Genomic DNA, 18,292 nt, shown 5'->3' with positions numbered 1-18,292 from the left:
AGAGTAAAATCAACATTCACTGACCAGGAACTGACAGGTACAGAGTAAAATAAACATTCACAGACCAGGAACTGACAGGTACAGAGTAAAATCAACATTCACTGACCAGGAACTGACAGGTACAGAGTAAAATCAACATTCACAGACCAGGAACTGACAGGTACAGAGTAAAATAAACATTCACAGACCAGGAACTGACAGGTTCAGAGTAAAATCAACATTCACATACCAGGAACTGACAGACACAGAGTAAAATCAACATTCACAAACCAGGAACTGACAGGTACAGAGTAAAATCAACATTCACATACCAGGAACTGAAAGGTATAGAGTAAAATCAACATTCACATACCAGAAACTGACAGATACAGAGGAAAATCAACATTCACATACCAGGAACTGACAGGTCCAGAGTAAAATCAACATTCACATACCAGGAACTGACAGGTACAGAGTAAAATCAACATTTACAGACCAGGAACTGACAGGTACAGAGTAAAATCAACATTCACATACCAGGAACTGACAGGTATAGAGTAAAATCAACATTCACATGCCAGGAACTGACAGGTACAGAGTAAAATCAACATTCACATAGCAGGACCGGCAGGTACAGAGTAAAATCAACATTCACATCCCAGAAACTGACAGGTACAGAGTAAAATCAACATTCACATGCCAGGAAGTGACAGGTACAGGGTAAAATCAACATTCACATCCCAGAAAATGACAGGAACAGAGTAAATTCAACGTTCACATACCAGGAACTGGCAGGTACAGAGTAAAATCAACATTCACAGACCAGGAACTGACAGATACAGAGTAAAATCAACATTCACATACCAGGAACTGACAGGTACAGAGTAAAATCAACACTCACATACCAGGAACTGACGGGTACAGAGTAAAATCAAAATTCACACTCCAGGAACAGAAAGGTATAGAGTACAATCAACATTCACAGACCAGGAACTGACAGGTACAGAGTAAAATAAACATTCACGGACCAGGAACTGACAGGTACAGAGTAAAATAAACATTCACGGACCAGGAACTGACAGGTACAGAGTAAAATCAACATTCACATACCAGGAACTGAAAGGTACAGAGTAAAATCAACATTCACATACCAGGAACTGACAGGTATAGAGTAAAATCAACATTCACATGCCAGGAACTGACAGGTACAGAGTAAAATCAACATTTACGTAACAGGAACTGACAGGTACAGAGTAAAATCAACACTCACATACCAGGAACAGACAGGTACAGAGTAAAATCAAAATTCACATACCAGGAACTGAAAGGTATAGAGTAAAATCAACATTCACATACCAGAAACTGACAGATACAGAGCAAAATCAACATTCACATACCAGGAACTGACAGGTACAGAGTAAAATCAACATTCACATACCAGGAACTGACAGGTACAGAGTAAAATCAACATTCACATACCAGGAACTGACAGGTACAGAGTAAAATCAACATTCACATACCAGGAACTGACAGGTACAGAGTAAAATCAACATTCACAGACCAGAAATTGACAGGTACAGAGTAAAATCAACATTCACATACCAGGAACTGACAGGTACAGAGTAAAATCAACATTCACATACCAGGAACTGAAAGGTACAGAGTAAAATCAACATTCACATACCAGGAACTGACAGGTATAGAGTAAAATCAACATTCACATGCCAGGAACTGACAGGTACAGAGTAAAATCAACACTCACATACCAGGAACAGACAGGTACAGAGTAAAATCAAAATTCACACTCCAGGAACAGAAAGGTATAGAGTAAAATCAACATTCACTGACCAGCAACTGACAGGTACAGAGTAAAATCAACATTCACAGACCAGGAACTGACAGGTACAGAGTAAAATAAACATTCACAGACCAGGAACTGACAGGTTCAGAGTAAAATCAACATTCACATACCAGGAACTGACAGGTACAGAGTAAAATCAACATTCACATACCAGGAACTGACAGGTACAGAGTAAAATCAACATTCACACACCAGGAACTGAAAGGTATAGAGTAAAATCAACATTCACATACCAGAAACTGACAGATACAGAGGAAAATCAACATTCACATACCAGGAACTGACAGGTCCAGAGTAAAATCAACATTCACATACCAGGAACTGACAGGTACAGAGTAAAATCAACATTCACATACCAGGAACTGACAGGTACAGAGTAAAATCAACATTCACATAGCAGGAACTGACAGGTACAGAGTAAAATCAACATTCACATCCCAGAAACTGACAGGTACAGAGTAAAACCAACATTCACATACCAGGAACTGACAGGTACAGAGTAAAATCAACATTCACATCCCAGAAACTGACAGGTACAGAGTAAAATCAACATTCACATACCAGGAACTGACAGGTACAGAGTAAAATCAACATTCACATCCCAGAAACTGACAGGTACAGAGTAAAATCAACATTCACATACCAGGAACTGACAGGTACAGAGTAAAATCAACATTCACAGACCAGAAATTGACAGGTACAGAGTAAAATCAACATTCACATACCAGGAACTGACAGGTACAGAGTAAAATCAACATTCACATACCAGGAACTGACAGGTACAGAGTAAAATCAACATTCACATACCAGGAACTGACAGGTATAGAGTAAAATCAACATTCACATGCCAGGAACTGACAGGTACAGAGTAAAATCAACATTTACGTAACAGGAACTGACAGGTACAGAGTAAAATCAACACTCACATACCAGGAACTGACAGGTACAGAGTAAAATCAAAATTCACACTCCAGGAACAGAAAGGTATAGAGTAAAATCAACATTCACTGACCAGGAACTGACAGGTACAGAGTAAAATAAACATTCACAGACCAGGAACTGACAGGTACAGAGTAAAATCAACATTCACTGACCAGGAACTGACAGGTACAGAGTAAAATCAACATTCACAGACCAGGAACTGACAGGTACAGAGTAAAATAAACATTCACAGACCAGGAACTGACAGGTTCAGAGTAAAATCAACATTCACATACCAGGAACTGACAGACACAGAGTAAAATCAACATTCACAAACCAGGAACTGACAGGTACAGAGTAAAATCAACATTCACATACCAGGAACTGAAAGGTATAGAGTAAAATCAACATTCACATACCAGAAACTGACAGATACAGAGGAAAATCAACATTCACATACCAGGAACTGACAGGTCCAGAGTAAAATCAACATTCACATACCAGGAACTGACAGGTACAGAGTAAAATCAACATTTACAGACCAGGAACTGACAGGTACAGAGTAAAATCAACATTCACATACCAGGAACTGACAGGTATAGAGTAAAATCAACATTCACATGCCAGGAACTGACAGGTACAGAGTAAAATCAACATTCACATAGCAGGACCGGCAGGTACAGAGTAAAATCAACATTCACATCCCAGAAACTGACAGGTACAGAGTAAAATCAACATTCACATGCCAGGAAGTGACAGGTACAGGGTAAAATCAACATTCACATACCAGAAACTGACAGGAACAGAGTAAATTCAACGTTCACATACCAGGAACTGGCAGGTACAGAGTAAAATCAACATTCACATACCAGGAACTGACAGATACAGAGTAAAATCAACATTCACATACCAGGAACTGACAGGTACAGAGTAAAATCAACACTCACATACCAGGAACTGACAGGTACAGAGTAAAATCAAAATTCACACTCCAGGAACAGAAAGGTATAGAGTACAATCAACATTCACAGACCAGGAACTGACAGGTACAGAGTAAAATAAACATTCACGGACCAGGAACTGACAGGTACAGAGTAAAATCAACATTCACATACCAGGAACTGACAGGTACAGAGTAAAATCAACATTCACATACCAGGAACTGAAAGGTATAGAGTAAAATCAACATTCACATACCAGAAACTGACAGATACAGAGGAAAATCAACATTCACATACCAGGAACTGACAGGTCCAGAGTAAAATCAACATTCACATACCAGGAACTGACAGGTACAGAGTAAAATCAACATTTACAGACCAGGAACTGACAGGTACAGAGTAAAATTAACATTCACATACCAGGGACTGACAGGTACAGAGTAAAATCAACATTCACATAGCAGGAACTGACAGGTACAGAGTAAAATCAACATTCACATCCCAGAAACTGACAGGTACAGAGTAAAATCAACATTCACATACCAGGAACTGACAGGTACAGAGTAAAATCAACATTCACATCCCAGAAACTGACAGGTACAGAGTAAAATCAACATTCACATACCAGGAACTGACAGGTACAGAGTAAAATCAACATTCACATCCCAGAAACTGACAGGTACAGAGTAAAATCAACATTCACATACCAGGAACTGACAGGTACAGAGTAAAATCAACATTCACATCCCAGAAACTGACAGGTACAGAGTAAAATCAACATTCACATACCAGGAACTGACAGGTACAGAGTAAAATCAACATTCACATACCAGGAACTGACAGGTACAGAGTAAAATCAACATTCACAGACCAGAAATTGACAGGTACAGAGTAAAATCAACATTCACATACCAGGAACTGACAGGTACAGAGTAAAATCAACATTCACATCCCAGAAACTGACAGGTACAGAGTAAAATCAACATTCACATACCAGGAACTGACAGGTACAGAGTAAAATCAACATTCACAGACCAGAAATTGACAGGTACAGAGTAAAATCAACATTCACATACCAGGAACTGACAGGTACAGAGTAAAATCAACATTCACATACCAGGAACTGACAGGTACAGAGTAAAATCAACATTCACATACCAGGAACTGACAGGTATAGAGTAAAATCAACATTCACATGCCAGGAACTGACAGGTACAGAGTAAAATCAACATTTACGTAACAGGAACTGACAGGTACAGAGTAAAATCAACACTCACATACCAGGAACTGACAGGTACAGAGTAAAATCAAAATTCACACTCCAGGAACAGAAAGGTATAGAGTAAAATCAACATTCACTGACCAGGAACTGACAGGTACAGAGTAAAATAAACATTCACAGACCAGGAACTGACAGGTACAGAGTAAAATCAACATTCACTGACCAGGAACTGACAGGTACAGAGTAAAATCAACATTCACAGACCAGGAACTGACAGGTACAGAGTAAAATAAACATTCACAGACCAGGAACTGACAGGTTCAGAGTAAAATCAACATTCACATACCAGGAACTGACAGACACAGAGTAAAATCAACATTCACAAACCAGGAACTGACAGGTACAGAGTAAAATCAACATTCACATACCAGGAACTGAAAGGTATAGAGTAAAATCAACATTCACATACCAGAAACTGACAGATACAGAGGAAAATCAACATTCACATACCAGGAACTGACAGGTCCAGAGTAAAATCAACATTCACATACCAGGAACTGACAGGTACAGAGTAAAATCAACATTTACAGACCAGGAACTGACAGGTACAGAGTAAAATCAACATTCACATACCAGGAACTGACAGGTATAGAGTAAAATCAACATTCACATGCCAGGAACTGACAGGTACAGAGTAAAATCAACATTCACATAGCAGGACCGGCAGGTACAGAGTAAAATCAACATTCACATCCCAGAAACTGACAGGTACAGAGTAAAATCAACATTCACATGCCAGGAAGTGACAGGTACAGGGTAAAATCAACATTCACATACCAGAAACTGACAGGAACAGAGTAAATTCAACGTTCACATACCAGGAACTGGCAGGTACAGAGTAAAATCAACATTCACATACCAGGAACTGACAGATACAGAGTAAAATCAACATTCACATACCAGGAACTGACAGGTACAGAGTAAAATCAACACTCACATACCAGGAACTGACAGGTACAGAGTAAAATCAAAATTCACACTCCAGGAACAGAAAGGTATAGAGTACAATCAACATTCACAGACCAGGAACTGACAGGTACAGAGTAAAATAAACATTCACGGACCAGGAACTGACAGGTACAGAGTAAAATCAACATTCACATACCAGGAACTGACAGGTACAGAGTAAAATCAACATTCACATACCAGGAACTGAAAGGTATAGAGTAAAATCAACATTCACATACCAGAAACTGACAGATACAGAGGAAAATCAACATTCACATACCAGGAACTGACAGGTCCAGAGTAAAATCAACATTCACATACCAGGAACTGACAGGTACAGAGTAAAATCAACATTTACAGACCAGGAACTGACAGGTACAGAGTAAAATTAACATTCACATACCAGGGACTGACAGGTACAGAGTAAAATCAACATTCACATAGCAGGAACTGACAGGTACAGAGTAAAATCAACATTCACATCCCAGAAACTGACAGGTACAGAGTAAAATCAACATTCACATACCAGGAACTGACAGGTACAGAGTAAAATCAACATTCACATCCCAGAAACTGACAGGTACAGAGTAAAATCAACATTCACATACCAGGAACTGACAGGTACAGAGTAAAATCAACATTCACATCCCAGAAACTGACAGGTACAGAGTAAAATCAACATTCACATACCAGGAACTGACAGGTACAGAGTAAAATCAACATTCACATCCCAGAAACTGACAGGTACAGAGTAAAATCAACATTCACATACCAGGAACTGACAGGTACAGAGTAAAATCAACATTCACATACCAGGAACTGACAGGTACAGAGTAAAATCAACATTCACAGACCAGAAATTGACAGGTACAGAGTAAAATCAACATTCACATACCAGGAACTGACAGGTACAGAGTAAAATCAACATTCACATACCAGGAACTGACAGGTACAGAGTAAAATCAACATTCACATACCAGGAACTGACAGGTATAGAGTAAAATCAACATTCACATGCCAGGAACTGACAGGTACAGAGTAAAATCAACATTTACGTAACAGGAACTGACAGGTACAGAGTAAAATCAACACTCACATACCAGGAACTGACAGGTACAGAGTAAAATCAAAATTCACACTCCAGGAACAGAAAGGTATAGAGTAAAATCAACATTCACTGACCAGGAACTGACAGGTACAGAGTAAAATAAACATTCACAGACCAGGAACTGACAGGTACAGAGTAAAATCAACATTCACTGACCAGGAACTGACAGGTACAGAGTAAAATCAACATTCACAGACCAGGAACTGACAGGTACAGAGTAAAATAAACATTCACAGACCAGGAACTGACAGGTTCAGAGTAAAATCAACATTCACATACCAGGAACTGACAGACACAGAGTAAAATCAACATTCACAAACCAGGAACTGACAGGTACAGAGTAAAATCAACATTCACATACCAGGAACTGAAAGGTATAGAGTAAAATCAACATTCACATACCAGAAACTGACAGATACAGAGGAAAATCAACATTCACATACCAGGAACTGACAGGTCCAGAGTAAAATCAACATTCACATACCAGGAACTGACAGGTACAGAGTAAAATCAACATTTACAGACCAGGAACTGACAGGTACAGAGTAAGATCAACATTCACATCCCAGAAACTGACAGGTACAGAGTAAAATCAACATTCACATCCCAGAAACTGACAGGGACAGAGTAAAATCAACCTTCACATGCCAGGAACTGACAGGTACAGGGTAAAATCAACATTCACATCCCAGAAACTGACAGGAACAGAGTAAAATCAACGTTCACATACCAGGAACTAACAGGTACAGAGTAAAATCAACATTCACATACCAGGAACTGACAGACACAGAGTAAAATCAACCTTCACATACCAGGAACTGACAGGTACAGAGTAAAATCAACATTCACATACCAGGAACTGACAGGTACAGAGTACAATCAACATTCACATACCAGGAACTGACAGATACAGAGTAAAATCAACATTCACATACCAGGAACTGACAGGTACAGAGTAAAATCAACATTCACATACCAGGAACTGACAGGTACAGAGTAAAATCAACGTTCACATACCAGGAACTGACAGGTACAGAGTAAAATCAACATTCACATACCAGGAACTGACAGGTACAGAGTAAAATCAACATTCACATACCAGGAACTGACAGGTACAGAGTAAAATCAACATTCACATACCAGGAACTGACAGGTACAGAGTAAAATCAACATTCACATACCAGGAACTGACAGGTACAGAGTAAAATCAACATTCACATACCAGGAACTGACAGGTACAGAGTAAAATCAACCTTCACATACCAGGAACTGACAGGTACAGAGTAAAATCAACATTCACATACCAGGAACTGACAGGTACAGAGTAAAATCAACATTCACATACCAGGAACCGACAGGTACAGAGTAAAATCAACATTCACATACCAGGAACTGACAGGTACAGAGTAAAATCAACATTCACATACCAGGAACTGACAGGTACAGAGTAAAATCAACATTCACATACCAGGAATTGACAGTTACAGAGTAAAATCAACATTCACATCCCAGGAACTGACAGGTACAGAGTGAAATCAACATTCACATACCAGGAACTGACAGGTACCGAGTAAAATCAACATTCACATACCAGGAACTGGCAGGGACAGAGTAAAATCAACATTCACATACCAGGAACTGAAAGGTACAGAGTAAAATCAACATTCACATACCAGGAACTGACAGGTACAGAGTAAAATCAACATTCACATACCAGGAACTGAAAGGTACAGAGTAAAATCAACATTCACATACCAGGAACTGACAGGTACAGAGTAAAATCAACATTCACATACCAGGAACTGACAGGTACAGAGTAAAATCAACATTCACATACCAGGAACTGACAGGTACAGAGTAAAATCAACATTCACATACCAGGAACTGACAGGTACAGAGTAAAATCAACATTTACAGACCAGGAACTGACAGGTACAGAGTAAGGTCAACATTCACATCCCAGAAACTGACAGGTACAGAGTAAAATCAACATTCACATCCCAGAAACTGACAGGGACAGAGTAAAATCAACCTTCACATGCCAGGAACTGACAGGTACAGGGTAAAATCAACATTCACATCCCAGAAACTGACAGGAACAGAGTAAAATCAACGTTCACATACCAGGAACTAACAGGTACAGAGTAAAATCAACATTCACATACCAGGAACTGACAGACACAGAGTAAAATCAACCTTCACATACCAGGAACTGACAGGTACAGAGTAAAATCAACATTCACATACCAGGAACTGACAGGTACAGAGTACAATCAACATTCACATACCAGGAACTGACAGATACAGAGTAAAATCAACATTCACATACCAGGAACTGACAGGTACAGAGTAAAATCAACATTCACATACCAGGAACTGACAGGTACAGAGTAAAATCAACATTCACATACCAGGAACTGACAGGTACAGAGTAAAATCAACATTCACATACCAGGAACTGACAGGTACAGAGTAAAATCAACATTCACATACCAGGAACTGACAGGTACAGAGTAAAATCAACATTCACATACCAGGAACTGACAGGTACAGAGTAAAATCAACATTCACATACCAGGAACTGACAGGTACAGAGTAAAATCAACCTTCACATACCAGGAACTGACAGGTACAGAGTAAAATCAACATTCACATACCAGGAACTGACAGATTCAAAGTAAAATCAACATTCACATACCATGAACTGAAAGGTACAGAGTAAAATCAACATTCACATACCAGGAACTGAAAGGTACAGAGTAAAATCAACATTCACATACCAGGAATTGACAGTTACAGAGTAAAATCAACATTCACATCCCAGGAACTGACAGGTACAGAGTGAAATCAACATTCACATACCAGGAACTGACAGGTACCGTGTAAAATCAACATTCACATACCAGGAACTGGCAGGGACAGAGTAAAATCAACATTCACATCCCAGAAACTGACAGGTACAGAGTAAAATCAACATTCACATACCAGGAACTGACAGGTACAGAGTAAAATCAACATTCACATCCCAGAAACTGACAGGTACAGAGTAAAATCAACATTCACATACCAGGAACTGACAGGTACAGAGTAAAATCAACATTCACATCCCAGAAACTGACAGGTACAGAGTAAAATCAACATTCACATACCAGGAACTGACAGGTACAGAGTAAAATCAACATTCACAGACCAGAAATTGACAGGTACAGAGTAAAATCAACATTCACATACCAGGAACTGACAGGTACAGAGTAAAATCAACATTCACATACCAGGAACTGACAGGTACAGAGTAAAATCAACATTCACATACCAGGAACTGACAGGTATAGAGTAAAATCAACATTCACATGCCAGGAACTGACAGGTACAGAGTAAAATCAACATTTACGTAACAGGAACTGACAGGTACAGAGTAAAATCAACACTCACATACCAGGAACTGACAGGTACAGAGTAAAATCAAAATTCACACTCCAGGAACAGAAAGGTATAGAGTAAAATCAACATTCACTGACCAGGAACTGACAGGTACAGAGTAAAATAAACATTCACAGACCAGGAACTGACAGGTACAGAGTAAAATCAACATTCACTGACCAGGAACTGACAGGTACAGAGTAAAATCAACATTCACAGACCAGGAACTGACAGGTACAGAGTAAAATAAACATTCACAGACCAGGAACTGACAGGTATAGAGTAAAATCAACATTCACATGCCAGGAACTGACAGGTACAGAGTAAAATCAACATTTACGTAACAGGAACTGACAGGTACAGAGTAAAATCAACACTCACATACCAGGAACTGACAGGTACAGAGTAAAATCAAAATTCACACTCCAGGAACAGAAAGGTATAGAGTAAAATCAACATTCACTGACCAGGAACTGACAGGTACAGAGTAAAATAAACATTCACAGACCAGGAACTGACAGGTACAGAGTAAATTCAACATTCACTGACCAGGAACTGACAGGTACAGAGTAAAATCAACATTCACAGACCAGGAACTGACAGGTACAGAGTAAAATAAACATTCACAGACCAGGAACTGACAGGTTCAGAGTAAAATCAACATTCACATACCAGGAACTGACAGACACAGAGTAAAATCAACATTCACAAACCAGGAACTGACAGGTACAGAGTAAAATCAACATTCACATACCAGGAACTGAAAGGTATAGAGTAAAATCAACATTCACATACCAGAAACTGACAGATACAGAGGAAAATCAACATTCACATACCAGGAACTGACAGGTCCAGAGTAAAATCAACATTCACATACCAGGAACTGACAGGTACAGAGTAAAATCAACATTTACAGACCAGGAACTGACAGGTACAGAGTAAAATCAACATTCACATACCAGGAACTGACAGGTATAGAGTAAAATCAACATTCACATGCCAGGAACTGACAGGTACAGAGTAAAATCAACATTCACATAGCAGGACCGGCAGGTACAGAGTAAAATCAACATTCACATCCCAGAAACTGACAGGTACAGAGTAAAATCAACATTCACATGCCAGGAAGTGACAGGTACAGGGTAAAATCAACATTCACATCCCAGAAACTGACAGGAACAGAGTAAATTCAACGTTCACATACCAGGAACTGGCAGGTACAGAGTAAAATCAACATTCACATACCAGGAACTGACAGATACAGAGTAAAATCAACATTCACATACCAGGAACTGACAGGTACAGAGTAAAATCCACACTCACATACCAGGAACTGACAGGTACAGAGTAAAATCAAAATTCACACTCCAGGTACAGAAAGGTATAGAGTACAATCAACATTCACAGACCAGGAACTGACAGGTACAGAGTAAAATAAACATTCACGGACCAGGAACTGACAGGTACAGAGTAAAATCAACATTCACATACCAGGAACTGACAGGTACAGAGTAAAATCAACATTCACATACCAGGAACTGAAAGGTATAGAGTAAAATCAACATTCACATACCAGAAACTGACAGATACAGAGGAAAATCAACATTCACATACCAGGAACTGACAGGTCCAGAGTAAAATCAACATTCACATACCAGGAACTGACAGGTACAGAGTAAAATCAACATTTACAGACCAGGAACTGACAGGTACAGAGTAAAATTAACATTCACATACCAGGGACTGACAGGTACAGAGTAAAATCAACATTCACATAGCAGGAACTGACAGGTACAGAGTAAAATCAACATTCACATCCCAGAAACTGACAGGTACAGAGTAAAATCAACATTCACATACCAGGAACTGACAGGTACAGAGTAAAATCAACATTCACATCCCAGAAACTGACAGGTACAGAGTAAAATCAACATTCACATACCAGGAACTGACAGGTACAGAGTAAAATCAACATTCACATCCCAGAAACTGACAGGTACAGAGTAAAATCAACATTCACATACCAGGAACTGACAGGTACAGAGTAAAATCAACATTCACATCCCAGAAACTGACAGGTACAGAGTAAAATCAACATTCACATACCAGGAACTGACAGGTACAGAGTAAAATCAACATTCACATACCAGGAACTGACAGGTACAGAGTAAAATCAACATTCACAGACCAGAAATTGACAGGTACAGAGTAAAATCAACATTCACATACCAGGAACTGACAGGTACAGAGTAAAATCAACATTCACATACCAGGAACTGACAGGTACAGAGTAAAATCAACATTCACATACCAGGAACTGACAGGTACAGAGTAAAATCAACATTCACATGCCAGGAACTGACAGGTACAGAGTAAAATCAACATTTACGTAACAGGAACTGACAGGTACAGAGTAAAATCAACACTCACATACCAGGAACTGACAGGTACAGAGTAAAATCAAAATTCACACTCCAGGAACAGAAAGGTATAGAGTAAAATCAACATTCACTGACCAGGAACTGACAGGTACAGAGTAAAATAAACATTCACAGACCAGGAACTGACAGGTACAGAGTAAAATCAACATTCACTGACCAGGAACTGACAGGTACAGAGTAAAATCAACATTCACAGACCAGGAACTGACAGGTACAGAGTAAAATAAACATTCACAGACCAGGAACTGACAGGTTCAGAGTAAAATCAACATTCACATACCAGGAACTGACAGACACAGAGTAAAATCAACATTCACAAACCAGGAACTGACAGGTACAGAGTAAAATCAACATTCACATACCAGGAACTGAAAGGTATAGAGTAAAATCAACATTCACATACCAGAAACTGACAGATACAGAGGAAAATCAACATTCACATACCAGGAACTGACAGGTCCAGAGTAAAATCAACATTCACATACCAGGAACTGACAGGTACAGAGTAAAATCAACATTTACAGACCAGGAACTGACAGGTACAGAGTAAGATCAACATTCACATCCCAGAAACTGACAGGTACAGAGTAAAATCAACATTCACATCCCAGAAACTGACAGGGACAGAGTAAAATCAACCTTCACATGCCAGGAACTGACAGGTACAGGGTAAAATCAACATTCACATCCCAGAAACTGACAGGAACAGAGTAAAATCAACGTTCACATACCAGGAACTAACAGGTACAGAGTAAAATCAACATTCACATACCAGGAACTGACAGACACAGAGTAAAATCAACCTTCACATACCAGGAACTGACAGGTACAGAGTAAAATCAACATTCACATACCAGGAACTGACAGGTACAGAGTACAATCAACATTCACATACCAGGAACTGACAGATACAGAGTAAAATCAACATTCACATACCAGGAACTGACAGGTACAGAGTAAAATCAACATTCACATACCAGGAACTGACAGGTACAGAGTAAAATCAACGTTCACATACCAGGAACTGACAGGTACAGAGTAAAATCAACATTCACATACCAGGAACTGACAGGTACAGAGTAAAATCAACATTCACATACCAGGAACTGACAGGTACAGAGTAAAATCAACATTCACATACCAGGAACTGACAGGTACAGAGTAAAATCAACATTCACATACCAGGAACTGAAAGGTACAGAGTAAAATCAACATTCACATACCAGGAACTGACAGGTACAGAGTAAAATCAACATTCACATACCAGGAACTGACAGGTACAGAGTAAAATCAACATTCACATACCAGGAACTGACAGGTACAGAGTAAAATCAACATTCACATACCAGGAACTGACAGGTACAGAGTAAAATCAACATTTACAGACCAGGAACTGACAGGTACAGAGTAAGATCAACATTCACATCCCAGAAACTGACAGGTACAGAGTAAAATCAACATTCACATCCCAGAAACTGACAGGGACAGAGTAAAATCAACCTTCACATGCCAGGAACTGACAGGTACAGGGTAAAATCAACATTCACATCCCAGAAACTGACAGGAACAGAGTAAAATCAACATTCACATACCAGGAACTAACAGGTACAGAGTAAAATCAACATTCACATACCAGGAACTGACAGACACAGAGTAAAATCAACCTTCACATACCAGGAACTGACAGGTACAGAGTAAAATCAACATTCACATACCAGGAACTGACAGGTACAGAGTACAATCAACATTCACATACCAGGAACTGACAGATACAGAGTAAAATCAACATTCACATACCAGGAACTGACAGGTACAGAGTAAAATCAACATTCACATACCAGGAACTGACAGGTACAGAGTAAAATCAACATTCACATACCAGGAACTGACAGGTACAGAGTAAAATCAACATTCACATACCAGGAACTGACAGGTACAGAGTAAAATCAACATTCACATACCAGGAACTGACAGGTACAGAGTAAAATCAACATTCACATACCAGGAACTGACAGGTACAGAGTAAAATCAACATTCACATACCAGGAACTGACAGGTACAGAGTAAAATCAACCTTCACATACCAGGAACTGACAGGTACAGAGTAAAATCAACATTCACATACCAGGAACTGACAGATACAAAGTAAAATAAACATTCACATACCATGAACTGAAAGGTACAGAGTAAAATCAACCTTCACATACCAGGAACTGAAAGGTACAGAGTAAAATCAACATTCACATACCAGGAATTGACAGTTACAGAGTAAAATCAACATTCACATCACAGGAACTGACAGGTACAGAGTGAAATCAACATTCACATACCAGGAACTGACAGGTACCGAGTAAAATCAACATTCACATACCAGGAACTGGCAGGGACAGAGTAAAATCAACATTCACATCCCAGAAACTGACAGGTACAGAGTAAAATCAACATTCACATACCAGGAACTGACAGGTACTGAGTAAAATCAACATTCACATCCCAGAAACTGACAGGTACAGAGTAAAATCAACATTCACATACCAGGAACTGACAGGTACAGAGTAAAATCAACATTCACATCCCAGAAACTGACAGGTACAGAGTAAAATCAACATTCACATACCAGGAACTGACAGGTACAGAGTAAAATCAACATTCACATCCCAGAAACTGACAGGTACAGAGTAAAATCAACATTCACATACCAGGAACTGACAGGTACAGAGTAAAATCAACATTCACATACCAGGAACTGACAGGTACAGAGTAAAATCAACATTCACAGACCAGAAATTGACAGGTACAGAGTAAAATCAACATTCACATACCAGGAACTGACAGGTACAGAGTAAAATCAACATTCACATACCAGGAACTGACAGGTACAGAGTAAAATCAACATTCACATACCAGGAACTGACAGGTATAGAGTAAAATCAACATTCACATGCCAGGAACTGACAGGTACAGAGTAAAATCAACATTTACGTAACAGGAACTGACAGGTACAGAGTAAAATCAACACTCACATACCAGGAACTGACAGGTACAGAGTAAAATCAAAATTCACACTCCAGGAACAGAAAGGTATAGAGTAAAATCAACATTCACTGACCAGGAACTGACAGGTACAGAGTAAAATAAACATTCACAGACCAGGAACTGACAGGTACAGAGTAAAATCAACATTCACTGACCAGGAACTGACAGGTACAGAGTAAAATCAACATTCACAGACCAGGAACTGACAGGTACAGAGTAAAATAAACATTCACAGACCAGGAACTGACAGGTTCAGAGTAAAATCAACATTCACATGCCAGGAACTGACAGGTACAGAGTAAAATCAACATTTACGTAACAGGAACTGACAGGTACAGAGTAAAATCAACACTCACATACCAGGAACTGACAGGTACAGAGTAAAATCAAAATTCACACTCCAGGAACAGAAAGGTATAGAGTAAAATCAACATTCACTGACCAGGAACTGACAGGTACAGAGTAAAATAAACATTCACAGACCAGGAACTGACAGGTACAGAGTAAAATCAACATTCACTGACCAGGAACTGACAGGTACAGAGTAAAATCAACATTCACAGACCAGGAACTGACAGGTACAGAGTAAAATAAACATTCACAGACCAGGAACTGACAGGTTCAGAGTAAAATCAACATTCACATACCAGGAACTGACAGACACAGAGTAAAATCAACATTCACAAACCAGGAACTGACAGGTACAGAGTAAAATCAACATTCACATACCAGGAACTGAAAGGTATAGAGTAAAATCAACATTCACATACCAGAAACTGACAGATACAGAGGAAAATCAACATTCACATACCAGGAACTGACAGGTCCAGAGTAAAATCAACATTCACATACCAGGAACTGACAGGTACAGAGTAAAATCAACATTTACAGACCAGGAACTGACAGGTACAGAGTAAAATCAACATTCACATACCAGGAACTGACAGGTACAGAGTAAAATCAACATTCACATAGCAGGAACTGAAAGGTACAGAGTAAAATCAACATTCACATACCAGGAACTGACAGGTACAGAGTAAAATCAACATTCACATACCAGGAACTGACAGGTACAGAGTAAAATCAACATTCACATACCAGGAACTGACAGGTACAGAGTAAAATCAACATTCACATACCAGGAACTGACAGGTACAGAGTAAAATCAACATTTACAGACCAGGAACTGACAGGTACAGAGTAAAATCAACATTCACATACCAGGAACTGACAGGTACAGAGTAAAATCAACATTCACATACCAGGAACTGAAAGGTACAGAGTAAAATCAACATTCACATACCAGGAACTGACAGGTACAGAGTAAAATCAACATTCACATACCAGGAACTGAAAGGTACAGAGTAAAATCAACATTCACATACCAGGAACTGACAGGTACAGAGTAAAATCAACATTCACATACCAGGAACTGACAGGTACAGAGTAAAATCAACATTCACATACCAGGAACTGACAGGTACAGAGTAAAATCAACATTCACATACCAGGAACTGACAGGTACAGAGTAAAATCAACATTTACAGACCAGGAACTGACAGGTACAGAGTAAGATCAACATTCACATCCCAGAAACTGACAGGTACAGAGTAAAATCAACATTCACATCCCAGAAACTGACAGGGACAGAGTAAAATCAACCTTCACATGCCAGGAACTGACAGGTACAGGGTAAAATCAACATTCACATCCCAGAAACTGACAGGAACAGAGTAAAATCAACGTTCACATACCAGGAACTAACAGGTACAGAGTAAAATCAACATTCACATACCAGGAACTGACAGACACAGAGTAAAATCAACCTTCCACATACCAGGAACTGACAGGTACAGAGTAAAATCAACATTCACATACCAGGAACTGACAGGTACAGAGTACAATCAACATTCACATACCAGGAACTGACAGATACAGAGTAAAATCAACATTCACATACCAGGAACTGACAGGTACAGAGTAAAATCAACATTCACATACCAGGAACTGACAGGTACAGAGTAAAATCAACATTCACATACCAGGAACTGACAGGTACAGAGTAAAATCAACATTCACTTACCAGGAACTGACAGGTACAGAGTAAAATCAACATTCACATACCAGGAACTGACAGGTACAGAGTAAAATCAACATTCACATACCAGGAACTGACAGGTACAGAGTAAAATCAACATTCACATACCAGGAACTGACAGGTACAGAGTAAAATCAACCTTCACATACCAGGAACTGACAGGTACAGAGTAAAATCAACATTCACATACCAGGAACTGACAGATACAAAGTAAAATAAACATTCACATACCATGAACTGAAAGGTACAGAGTAAAA

Source organism: Heterodontus francisci, chromosome 45 (assembly GCF_036365525.1).
Source record: "Heterodontus francisci isolate sHetFra1 chromosome 45, sHetFra1.hap1, whole genome shotgun sequence".
NCBI lineage: Eukaryota > Metazoa > Chordata > Chondrichthyes > Heterodontiformes > Heterodontidae > Heterodontus > Heterodontus francisci.
This window is presented reverse-complemented; position numbering follows the sequence as displayed.